We start from the raw sequence: 13,768 nt of genomic DNA, 5'->3' as shown, positions 1-13,768 counted from the left end.
TGTGAGCCTCAGTCCCTCTCCTGTGTGTGTCTGGTTACCTCCCTGTGTGTGAGCCTCAGTCCCTCTCCTGTGTGTGTCTGGTTACCTCTCTGTGTGAGCCTCAGTCCCTCTCCTGTGTGTGTCTGGTTACCTCCCTCTCCTGTGTGTGAGCCTCAGTCCCTCTCCTGTGTGTGTGTCTGGTAACCTGTTGCTCTCACACTCTTCCTATCGAGGACTCCAGCACATCTAGTCTCCCCTCCTCCTCCTGTATTACACTAAGCAGCGCCCTTGGGTCTGCCCCCTGCCGTCTCTCAGCTCCTTCCCCCCACTGCTGCCCCCCGCCTCTCCGTTTCTTCCTCTCTCCCGGGATCTCCGGATTTGTCTGGACTGTGGCGGGGAGGGGAGGAGCCGGGGACCGGAGGAGCCGGGGAGGGGTGAAGAAGCCGATACTGAGCCGCCCGAACGTCCTGCTCCTCTCACCAACGGCGCCACTGCCAGCCGTTCTGCGCATGTGCAGAAGTACATAAGCGTCGCCAATAGTAGTGCGCATGCGCGGCATGGCAGGGGACGTGTGGGGGGAATGGCAGCCGTTAGGAGCGGCGCCGGCGGCTATTGCCGCCGCCGCATATGTATTTGGCCGTGTGGGGGGAGCAGCGCCCGTTAGGAGCGGCGCCGGCGGCGCTTGTGACAGCAGACGTGTGGGAGGAGCGGGGGGCGGGGGGAGCCGTGATGTCACTTCCGTTTCACATTTCGCCCCCAACTCTCCATTTTACCCCATCAGAATAGGTGCCACTAAAGAAGTTTCACTTCAAAAAGCTCCTGCTTGAGTAGGAGAGCATGAGCGTCAGCGCTGCTCAACGCTCTTCCCTTCACCATGTCCGAGGCCTTACATTTTAAGAGGGAGATTAGGGAGAGTTCAAAATATTTTTTTTTAATCTCTAACAATAGTTGTACTGCTACTTGTCTCAATCTTTGTTCTTCAAGTCAGCAACTTCTTTATTTTTCCCTTTCAGAATTTCGGACTGCTGTACACGGCGTAACATAGGCCGATATAGGAGATCTTAAAGGTTACTTAAACATTTATCACCCCTATGTCCCCTACACCTGTCTCCTTTCACCACTCCTCCCATCGTCCATATGCCCCCAATAGCACTCCTGCCTGTGTTCCCCCTACACCTCTCCTGCCTGTGTGCCCCCTACACCTCTCCCCCATCGCCCCCTACATCCCCCCATCACCCATGTGTCTCCTATCTCCCCATTACCTGTGCAACTCCTACATTTCCCCATCAACTGTGTGATTCCTACCTACAACCCCAAACTCATCTCTTGGCCTCCCTCATCCCCACCCTTCCTATAACAACCACCCTCTCCTTCTTCCTCGCTGTCCTGGGGCACCCGTCTCCTCCGCCGCCTCTTATCCACCAAACACAATTTCTCTAAGGAAGTCAGCCACTGGGTGTTTGTACCTGGTAGGCTATATATCTGGCACATGACTTCATAATAAGTTGCAGATATCTGTATGAGGAAACATACCTAAGCGATAGATAGATAGATAGATAGATAGATAGATAGATAGATAGATAGATAGATAGATAGATAGATAGATAGATATGAAGCTATGGGCCAAACATACCAAAACCCCACCTACACTCTTCCTTTTGATCCTATTAGATAGCATGCCAAGTTTGGTGCCTCTAGGATTAAGTGTGTAGATATGTATAGCCAGACAAACAAACTTTCTGAATTATAGTACAGGCATACCCCGCATTAACGTACGCAATGGGACCGGAGCATGTATGTAAAGCGAAAATGTACTTAAAGTGAAGCACTACCTTTTCCCACTTATTGATGCATGTACTGTACTGCAATCGTTATATACGTGCATAACTGATGTAAATAACGCATTTGTAACAGGCTCTATAATCTCCCCGCTTGCACACAGCTTCGGTTCAGGTAGGGAGCCGGTATTGCTGTTCAGGACGTGATGACAGGCGCATGCGCGAGCTGGCGTTTGCCTATTGGGCGATATGTACTTACTCGCGAGTGTACTTAAAGTGAGTGTCCTTAAAGCGGGGTATGACTGTATACAGATGTCACATACGGCACACTTGTGAGCATGTGACCTGCATACAGGACAATGGTTAATACAAAGCTCTCTAGCTGGCCCACTTTTCACATTCCGCAAAAGTCCCTCAAATGAACATAATCTCCCCTCAATCCGTCCCAATATACCATCTGTCACAACCAGCACACTTGTGAGCACGTGGCTTAGAATGGCAAACAGGGTTAATACACACGGCTACTCTAGCCAACTCACCTTTCTCCTGCACAAGGTACTTTCAATTAGTTAATATTAACCCCTTACTATATTGCAATTATATTTATCTGCTGCCACTTTATAGCTTTATAGCTTTCTATAAGAATATGCAGATAAATAGCATATGGGAACACCAATTGCCTACTGATCGAGATAGCCCCAATTTGTTCTTTGTGTCCCTATAGCTCAGACCCCAAACATTAGAACGCGAGTATGGTGTAATTGTGTAGGTAATGATTGTGTAGGTACCTTTTTTCTACTGTACTGTATGTGCAATGATGTGCATACAACTAGCACTGCGGAGGTTCAGACGTTTCAGTGGTATGGTGCTGTGCTAGTTAGGCCTCGTCCAGGGTGCAACCAAACGCGCTGGCGCTCGAGCGCCGTAATGTCAGGAGCTCAGGTTGCCCGGCGATTCCTGGCCAACTAGTTGCACGTGTGGGGAGGAGTGTCGGGGGGCACTCACGTGACGCTCCAGCGAGCGGCAGAATCAAATTGATTTGTTTCGCTAAGCAGCTGAGCATCGTACGCTTGTCACGCTGTCGCAATGTGTTTGATCGCGCTGAGTGCGAGCGCGCACGCCTGGACAAACCCTTATGTACCATAAGCACCATGCTAAGAGGTCCAAAGGGCTCTTCCCCAGTGTACAACCGGCTAAGAATTTCTTTTGGATCACTGGTTAGAAATCCCCAACCTGTATACACTTAGTCCAATTTAGTGAATCTGGTCCTTTGACCTTCTGAATATCTGTGCTAGTCTTAGCATACTTTCCTAAGCAATGTCCCTAAAAACAATTTCTATTTCAAAACATAAAAAGGAAAGCACTGAACATGGGAATATGAGAATGTTGCGGGTCTGCAACTGAAGAGGGACTTTCAATCACACTTGCTGAGAAACCCACTAAACACTGGAGGGCCTGATCCTGTAAGCCTCATGAAACGTTTGGGCACCCTGGGGAGGGGGAGGTCACTGATGAGTTCATTTAAAGCTTCCTGTCACTAAATAAATTATATTTGCACACCTCGGGGCACTGAATGAGTTAATGTGAATTTGCTATCTCCCTGGCAATAAAAGAGGCTCCTCCCGCCACTGAAGGAGTTAATATTGATCCCCAGTGGTGGTGAATTGAGACACCCTCGCTGTGAATAAGTTGAGCACGATGCTCTCTGCGGCCGTTACCTGAGCTGGTGGCGAGGCTGCTAGTCCGGGAACAATATAACCAGGTTTTCACCAACCGCCGCCCCGCGAGCCCCCAGCGCGCGCTGCTGCAGTCAAGTTGTCTCGAGCTTTGTTGTCACCGGCGTCTCCACGGCAACCGAAAACGTGACCGCGCGTCTCCTGGCAAATCATCGAGGCGCGCGGAATGCTGAAGAGGCTGAGGTGTTCGTGTCCCTCCTAGTTACTGCAAGCAGCCCAGGCCTGTCAGAGGCCACTCATACTCACACTCACTGTGAATACTTGCAGCCCAGGCCTGTCAGAGGCTACTCATACTCACTCACTGTGAATACTTGCAGCCCAGGCCTGTCAGAGGCCACTCATACTCACTCACTGTGAATACTTAGCAGGCCAGGCCTATCCGAGGCCACTCATACTCACTTACTGTGAATACTTAGCAGGCCAGGCATATCAGAGGCCACTTATACTCACTCACTGTGAATACTTGCAGGCCAGGCCTATCCGAGGCCACTCATACTCACACTGTAAATACATAGGAGACTCTCATTCATTGGAGGGAGGTCTCAAGCACTGGAATCTGTTGGGAAACATCTGTATTGGAGAAAGGAGGGAAGTTATTCGCAGATAGTCTCCTCTTTCTGTGACTTTCACCGACTTTTCTGTGACTCACATTGACTTGCCACTCTCACTGATTTTTAGCATCAAGGTTCACATGGACTTTAATGGATTCTCACTAATAAAGTTCAGTACTTTTCTATAGAAAATACAATTTGACAGCAGATAAAAACCACTTGACCCACTGTGTCTGCCCATTTTCCATTTCCATGATGGCATAATGATCCATTTAGCCAATTCCCTGACCCAGCTCCCCCAATCCCCCTTTAATTGAACCCTTTGAGTGTCCTAAGACATCCTGGATCCTGGCTACTTGTTTTCTTAGGGGAGATTGCATCCTGCACCCCTATGGAGCTTGGGACGTGATCTGAACTGATGGCGGACGAAGGGGGGATGACTCCTCTTTCCTGTGACAGTGCCGCAGCCCATCTGGCACTCAAAGGGTTAAACATCCATTATTAATAATAATGTAATGTACTTTATACCGTCTTGTTCATTATCATAATGTACACCCGCCTACCTCCCATTCTTTCTGTACCCTTTCTCTGTTCAATATTTACTTCATTTAATTTTTTGGTGGGGGGTGGGAAAGAATTTTTTTGTCCAGAACCAACTTTTAGTGATTACTGTATCTCCGAGTTTCACTCATCTTCTTTATTCTTACCAGACAGCACAGTCTTAGGCCTCGGACATAGTAAGCGCTTAGGTGGTGCTGCTGCTCGCTCTCGCTTGCTGCCGCTCGCTCTACCAGGAGCTTTTTGCTGTCCTGGCAGAGGAGACAGCAAGCGCTTGGGAGGCGGGTATCACTGTGTGTGTGTGTCACTTTGAAGTGGTCTGTGTGTTTGTGTGTCACTGGGGAACGTGTGTGTGTGTGTGTGTGTGTGTGTGTGTGTGTGTGTGTGTGTGTGTGTGTGTGTGTGTGTGTGTGTGTGTGTGTGTATATTATATAATATTTTAAAAATTAAAAAAAGACATGTGAGAATAAATTATTTATTAACATTGTGCAACTTTGATAAATATATTCGCGCACACAGACGCACACACATCACACACCACACAGACACATACACACTGGTACACACACACATACACACACACACATGCACACACTGGTACACACTGGTACACACTGGTACACACACACACATACACACACATACATGCACACACACACACACACACACACGCACACATACACACTGGTACACACACACACATGCACACACACACACACATGCACACACACACATACATGCACACACACCCATACATGCACACACACCCATACATGCACACACACATACATACACACACGCACACACACATACATGCACGCACACACGCACACACACACACACATACATACATACGGGGCAGAAGGGGGCATATCACCGGCTCCCCCCCTCTCCCCCCGGCAGCGCAAGCCCCCTCCATCTCCCGCAGGCTGATAGCCACAGGAATCGGGCAGAAGGGGGCACATCACCCGCTCCCCCCACCCACTGGCGGCACAAGCCCCCTCCATCTCCCGCAGGCTGACAGCACCGCACATCAACACGCACACGCACATCAACACACACACACACACTCACTCCGCTGGCGCCAGACAATAAGTACCACATTCACATTTCCCTGCTCTCCTTCCATTAGTTGCTGAGGCGTCACGTGAGCGGAGTCAGCGCGTGAATTTAAAATTTCACTGTTGGCTCTGTTCAAGCGCGCCTCAGCAAGCAAGGGAAAGCATGCGCGAGCCCCTACTATAGCCGCTTTAATTGCGGCTGTAGGGGCTCAGTGGCAAGCATCAGCAAGCGAGAGCACGCTTAAGCAAGCAAGCACTAACCATGGCCTGGGCCTTAGGCTGGTTCTATAGTGTGGGCGCGTGCTACGCCATGCGTGCACACGGCAGTTATAGATGACTGAGGTTAGTCAGCCCTTCTATACAAGGGCCGTGCGCGCGCACGGCAGGGAGCGTGGTGTCGACAGACAGCGGGGAAGACCAGAAAATAAAGATTTTGTGCCGCTACCGCCGATTAAATGTATGTGTATGTGTTTGTATGGATATGTGTGTGTATATGTGTGTATGTATCAATGAGTGCACAAATAAATAAAAAAATCTTTATTCAACTTTTTTTTTTCCTTTAAAAAAAATCTTATTTAAGCCATTATTTCACGCACACAACCTATACACACACATATACTCACACACACACACACAGTACCTGTCGCTCCCGGCAGCACTGAGACTCTATACCAACAAAAAGCATGCGGCACGTGCACGCACGTTCGCACAGGCACGCGTCTACGGCCGCACACAGTATAGAACAGGCCTTAATCATTGGAGGGTGTGGGATGTGTTACTTATTGAAGCTGTGCTCACCAGAAGATAAACTTGTTAATTGAAAGCACATTTTTACTAATTGGAAGAAGTGGCAATTCATGCCCATATTGGGGGCATGGTTTACCACTGTGAAAATCAATGGGTGCGGGGATGGGGGTTGTTGCTCCGGGGAGGGTGGGTACTCCTCCCGGGTGGGTTGCAGGGGAGGGGGGTTAATTACTATATTAATAGTAATTAATTACTATAGCGGTTAAATAGGGAGGTTGGGGAAAGGAGGGAATAGCTCTTGCAACAGTCTCGTAGTAGATACGGTGCTATTGTAGTGGATGGTAGTTCAACTATTACTATATAGCAGTTACTAACCCCTAAGGGGATTAAGGGGTTGGTGGCCAGTAGTTTGTTTTTTATTGTAATGTTGCTGCCCATGGAGGACGATGATGAAGATGAGGGTGGCCCTCATCCTGGTAGGGGTAAGTAGAACTTTAATATACTTTATCCTGGCTAATGTTGTATTTTTTATGAGAAAATTAACTATTATCCAGATCTAAATAATAAAAATGTTGCTCATTACAGTGTGTATTGGGGCTGGGGGTGTTGGGGGAGAGTGTTGTATTTGTTTTTATTGTTTTGCACTGTAATTTTTTTTTTGCTCTTTTTTTCATCTTTGGCTAATAGCACTTTTATCCATTCCAGTGTGATGTTGTAACCTCTAAGGTAATGAAGGGGTTAACTTCCACTGCCACTCTCCTGCAAGGCCTAAACACCCATCCTGGGCCAACTACCACCTTCACCCACCCCCTCTACCAACAGCAAATCAATGCCTGCTATTTAACCCCTTTATTACCTTAGCGGTTAGCCGCTAAGGTAATGAAACTGTCTGTAATTTTATTTTCACTGCATAGGATTGATACCAGAGGCCCCCGGAGACCCCCAGAGCTCCCAGCAGGCCTCCAGTATCAATCCTATTCCGTACAAATAAAATAAACTCCTTGTTATTCATATTGCAATTCCTTTAGTGCCACCCTTTAACTGGTAAGATAAGATTGCACATTTATATAGTACTACATGCATATCGGCATATCAGGGACCCACTGTTCCAGAGATACTTACCTCCGTAGTAGTTGCCGGTAGCCGCTTTGCTCAGCTACCAGGGCTTCAAAGTTTAATGCTCCTACATCATGCGAGCCAATAGAAAGCCGAAATTGATGATGTCACAAATTACTATTGGTCCGCAGAGTGCGGGAGCTTTGAAACGCCGCCATAACATGAACCTTGGTAGAGCGGCTGCAGCACCTATGTATTTAAGTATCTCCGGAAGCAGGGGGTCCCCCGAGTGAAAATTAATGGAGCTCAGCTCCGGAGACGCCCTGCTTCAATCCTGAGTAAAAAAAAATTGCGCGGATTGCCGCTTTAAGCTGAAGTGGAGGACAGTTTACGTTAACATATCAGGTCATGTTTGGGGTGCGTGATTTCATATAAGTAAATAACCTGTACTTCAAAGCAGCAGTTTACTGTACCATCCACTTGACTTTAGTGGCAGTTAACGCTGATCGAGCTCTGATATCCGTTATTGAAGCTTTGTGAATCCCACCTATGGGCCAAATTTACTAAGAGGTGCTATTCTATAAGGCACATTCCGGCATCACAAGACACCCTGTGACCCATTCAATTGAATGGGCAGTAAGTTACTTTCCAGCACGTAAGGTGTCTTATGACATAGCACTACTTAGTAAATATTGCCCTACAGTATATTAGAGAATGCTGGAAGGACTGTTGCAGTACTCCAATATTTAAAACATCTATTTTCTTGTAAGTTAAGTGCCTGTTTTAAAACTGCAGAATCATTTTTTTGCAGATGCTCTCTAGTTTGCTGGATTTTTACATACTATGAAACAACAAAGGAGGGAGATGGAGTCGGTGGGATGATGCCTTTTATTGGACCAACAAGTAGTTGATCTGTTACATGCTTTCGAACCACTCAGGGTCCTTCATCGGGTATATCCCACCCTTCCTTGCCTACATACTATGATAAACCATCAACCAAATGATCCCAGTTTTTTAGGTGAGTCACAAAAATGTGTATGTCACATGAGGTAATATAAAGAAATAAATTCATTGAGTACTCTGATGTGGATCCCCCAAAATATTTCATGGGATTGGATCACTTGGTTTATGGTTTAACTAGTCATTTGCACATCTAACACCTTCAATATATTTGCATTTCTACTGTTTCAAGATCCTTTTGACACAGCATGTCAAGGATTGCAAGCCCTGAAGAAGTCTTTGTCAATCATTGGTTCTGCAGTTTTTAAATTACCCCAGTTTTAGTGTTTCTGAGCAGCTAAGTTATTCAGCATACGTGTATAACATTGACAGTAATAGCATTAGTATATGCTAAGTGACTATCATTATTTAATAAGTGTGGCCAAGAACCACAGAGCTCCGTTACAGGAGTTAACATGACATTACCCTGTATCTTATGTTATGTCTTAATGTGTATCTTCAAACCTTAATAATGCAATGTTAAGTCCTGTTTTCAGCCACAAACAGCATTGTGTTAACTATAAGTGATAATGAGATGCAAAAAAGGTGTTCCCTCTAACGACACCTGTCCACAAATGTCCTTTAAAGTTAACGCAGAAATATAAAGGAACGTTAGTGAAGTCATACTTAAAGACAGCCCTATTACACGGAAAGCCCCATTGACTGCAATGTGATAGTACCTGTTCAGCGCATCGATCGTTATAGAATAAAGGCCTTGGGCACAAAGTTACTAATCAGTGCAATGCCTTGGCACAATATAGGTTCGATTAAGATTAGCAATGTTTAGTACCTTTTGGGATTTTGTCTGCTTAGTACACTGTGTGGGTGCAGCCTTTTCTGGGGTAACCCCGGGGTACCAAGAACTGCAGGCAGGTTCGGTGAGTATCAAGGAATCTTTATTTACAAGTGCACAAGGAGATGACACATCAACAAGCTGTTTCAGTGTGATCTGAGGTGGGGTCATCCCAGTCTCAGTATTTATACATTATATATAACCCTTTTCTTATATGCATATATTATCCCTTCACCCAATCCACAAGCTCCACATTGCAACCATCCCATAATACTTGTGTAGCCCTGGTAAGAAATGGGGCTATAGTTCTATCCTCCTCCTGTGTGTAAACTCTGCTAAGGGCAGATTGCCTGGAGTTGACATGGGTTTCCCCCGCTTATGACACTGGGTTGTGTAAGTGAAGGTAGGTCACGAGACCCTGTGTCCAATCAAGAGACGCAGGGGCGGTGCCTACTGGAGGTTACATAAAGCAGTGTCACTTCCTATTTAGAGTGGAGCAAAAAGTTGGAGTGTGAACTGTTAGTGAGTTAGGAAGCAGAGGAGTGATCAGCTCATGAGTAGAGCTGATCTAACTATAGTTAGTAAGGTGGACCAAGTACCTCTCACCCTGCTTAGGGGGTGAGGGAAGAGCTAGCCCCACTCTGGATGCCCGTAGGATCCAGAGTGGAGGCAGGACCATCACAAGGGAGAACAGTTAGTGGACTGTGCATGAACTGTACCTGTCGGCTGCTGCTGCTGCTGTCCTGCTGTGAATAAAGAGACTTGCTTTTAAAGACAACCCTGTGTGAGACTGGAATCTCTCATCCCTGGAGGGGAAACTCTGTGGTAAGGATTCCACCCCACATTCCTGGGGCTTACTATAGATGGAGGCGCTGCACCATTGAACCAGAACGAAGGCATTCACCCCAGTAACCTGTTCCTGTTATTCCCCCATGTCATCGCGGGAGACTCAGGCCCTCCTGTTGCCAGCAGGTATGCACCACACAGAGACACCTAGCCAGACCCCAGAACACCTAAGGGGACCCTATCTGCGATTGGGAGGGGGAGGAGGGGCTAGACTTGTTTCACCCAAATTCCTAGGGAGTATATGATTTACCTGGGATAATCGCAGAGCAAACCTTGCCCAATCACACATTCCATCCTGTACACAGAATGACCAATACACACATCAGAGATACACACATACAATAGAGGAGACAAAATGAAAGACCAGTAACCCCAGACCCGTTGTCTTCTCCATAGCCCTCCTGCCAATAATTCTTTCACAAGTGTTTCCCAACCAGGGTTCTGCAGCACCCTGGGGTTCCGTGAGAGGATCAAAAGGGCCCCACAGGATTTCCCAGCTCTCACAGAGCAGGGAGAGAGCAGGGCAGTTTCCTCTATCCTGACTGGCTGCATTAACCAGCAGCCAATCAGGAGGAGGTGTCAGGAGCCTGCAGGGTGTGGCCAAGCAGAGGAGGAAGCAGCATGGGCAGTAGAAGTGAGGAGGACTATTTAATCTGGTAGTTCTGATTGGCCGGCCAATCAGATCAACAGGTAACTCACTGGTCCTAAGGATGCAGTGAGAAAAAATACCAGATCAACAAAAATATAACATAAACCGGTATCTAGTGCAACAGTAAATTAAAATTATGTGCACTAAAATAGGAGAGTTAATGTAAAAAAATCCAAATGGGGGATAACGAGCAGAGCAACCCGCCTAACGCCCGCTGGGAGGCAAACTCTGAAACCGTCCCAGTGGACTCGGCGTACATGTACTCTGCCCGGATACAGGAGCGCACCAGCACCCGGAATAGAAGTGAGGAGGAGGGGGGGAGGGGCGTGTGTGTGCTTTCTCTGACTGTCCTGAGGGGTGTGTGTGTTTTCTGTGACTTTCTGCCCCCACTGACTCCCCTGTCGTCATTGACTGTCTCTGTAACTGTCTCTCTTTTCTGTGTTTTCTGTAACCCTGTCCTGTAGTAGGGGTGCCTCGGCAACTGAGCACAGTGTTTAGGGGTGCCCGAGAGAAAAAAGGTTGAAAAACACTGTCATATTTGTCTGCAATATTATGAGAGTAGAAACACTGCATCTATTGTATGTGTAAATTAAACACTAAACATATATTTTGTACAGATCATACAGTATATTGTTTTGCCTCTGTTCTGGGATAGCTGGAAACAGAAGAGGTAAGATTTTTTTTTCTGCTTTCTTGGTTAAAATGACCTAAGTATATATGAAGTTGTTGTTTTTTGTTTTTTTTAACGCAGACTTTATCTTACACATAAAAGGGTCATGTTTGTGTAATATGTTAAGCAACGGGTAAATGTCATTTGAAGCAGCATTCATTTAAAAGTTGTCTTGGTTTGATAAGGTTTCATATCATGTTTCTCTAAAGGTTGCTTCATCTGATATATGCCAAGAGTCACAAATAGTACAAAGCAATCAAAGCAGGTTATATCTGGGCCACAATTTACAAGAATCAATTACAACTGAAACAGAGCTGTAACGTTGCTTGCTTTAAAACAAGTCTGTGGGTTCCTCATGTCAGACAACATTTACAGTAATGGAAATTATCGTGGATACCATGCAGTAATTTTAAGCATTTGTACAGTAGTATAAAAAAACAGCATCTTCTATATCAGCGGTGCGCAATCTGTGGGGCGCGACCCCCAGGGGGGGCGCGAGACTGCTGACGGGGGGCGCGGGGTTTACAGAGGCCCCGCGCGCTTCCCGAAGGCACTTAAATTAAGTGCCGGGGGAGCTGCAGGGCCTCTGTAAACCATACTTACCCGTGGCTCCGGCGGCTTCCTCCCGGCGTCGCCATGGCAACGTGGCGCCAAAATGACGCTGCGAGGTCATGTGACGTCATGTTGCTATGGCAACGTGACGTCATTACGCCGGAGCGCGGGTAAGTTGGGGTTGGGGGGGGCGCGGGAGCGAGGGGACAGCGTCAGGGGGGCGCAGGGAAAAAAGTTTGCGCCCCCCTGTTCTATATCATTGCTTCAACGAATCATACCTGTGCTTACATCCCAAAAGATCTACTGTGGTGAGAAATGAACACCAATGATAATTACAGAAATTCCATAGTTTTTCCATGATAACATTCTTGAATCAAAACTGGTCTTTTTTTAAAATATCCAATCGGGTTTATATTAACCAATTCCATGTCTTTTGAAAACAAAAACATGTATGAATTAGACATAAAATGAGTCATTAAGAGTCAAAAGTAAGTGAAACCATGGTTTGATCAGCTAAATTAAAGGGGATAATTAGAATCATATGTTTTTAAATAATTAGGTAGATCTTTAAGTGTGAGTTTGTGTGGCCCCACCTTATATAAAAATCAGAAACTTTTGGAGTTTGGTCTTCACCATACAGGTGTTTGTAAACACGTCATGTCCTGATCAAAAGAAATCTCTGAGGACCTCAGAAAAGCAGGTATTGATGCTCATCAGTCTTAAAAAAGGGTTACAAAATAATTTATACAAATGGAGAAAGTTCAAGACTACAGTCATTCTACTCATGAGCGGTCGCCCTACCAAAATCTCTCCAAGAACAAACCAGAAAATCATCCAGAGTCGCTAAGAACCCCAAAGTAACATTCAAGGATCTACAGGCCACACTTTTCTTGGCTAATGTGAGTGTTCATGACTCCACTATGGGAAAAGGGCTACATAAGAATGGAGCTCATGGAATGATAGCCAGGAGGAAATCACTGCTCTCTAAAAAGAACATTGCTGCCCATCTGAATTTCACCAAAGAGCACATAGATGATCCACAAGAATTCTGGAACAATGTTCTCTGGACAGACGAGTCAAAGGTAGAACTTGTTGGCCTCATTGAGAAACATTATGTTTGGCGACGACCAAAAACTGCATTCAAACAGAAGAACCTCATCCCAAACGTCAAGCATGGTGGTGGCAGTGTGATGTTTGGGATTGCTTTGCTGCCTCAGGATCTGGACGGCTTGCTATCATTGTTACAACCATGAATTCTGCATTGTGTCAGAAGTTTCTAGGGGAGAGTGTCTGGTCATCTATCCATGAGCTGAAGCTGAAGCGAAAGTGGATCACACAGCAAGATAATGATCCTAAACATACAAGCAGATCTACCAAAGAATGGCTGCAGAAGAAGAAATTCCACGTTTTAGAATGGCCTAGTCAAAGTCCAAAACTAAACCTCATCAAAATGTTGTGGCTAGATCTGAAGTGAGCTGTCCATGCAAGGAAGCCCTCAAATGTCACGGAGTTGAAGCAGTTCTGTAAGAAGGAATAGGCCAAAATTCCTCAAAACCTATGTGAGTTAGTTGAAGTCATTGCTGCTCAAGGGGGTGCCACCAGGTGCTGAATCTAAAGGTTCAGATACTTTTCCACATGGATATTGAAAGTCTAATTTGTAGATAAATACATGTAGAAAAAATATCATGTTTTTGTGCCATTTGTTCAGGTTATCTTTATCTATTAATAGGACTTGGATTAAGATCTAACAACATTTTAGGTTTGAAATATGTGAAAATCCTAAGGGGATCACA

General features: G+C 46.1%; 1 protein-coding gene across 1 annotated transcript in view; it reads right to left on the bottom strand.

The window, feature by feature from the left end:
• IQUB (IQ motif and ubiquitin domain containing) overlaps positions 1 to 3,605 on the bottom strand; it is a 52,632-nt gene extending 49,027 nt beyond the window's left edge. The window contains 1 exon segment of the mRNA XM_075599899.1: positions 3,476 to 3,605. The gene's annotated coding sequence lies outside the window, so the exon portion shown is untranslated.
• Between the last annotated feature and the right edge of the window lie 10,163 nt (positions 3,606 to 13,768).

The sequence above is a fragment of the Ascaphus truei genome, chromosome 5, assembly GCF_040206685.1.
Source record: "Ascaphus truei isolate aAscTru1 chromosome 5, aAscTru1.hap1, whole genome shotgun sequence".
Lineage (NCBI taxonomy): Eukaryota > Metazoa > Chordata > Amphibia > Anura > Ascaphidae > Ascaphus > Ascaphus truei.
This window is presented reverse-complemented; position numbering and strand designations above follow the sequence as displayed.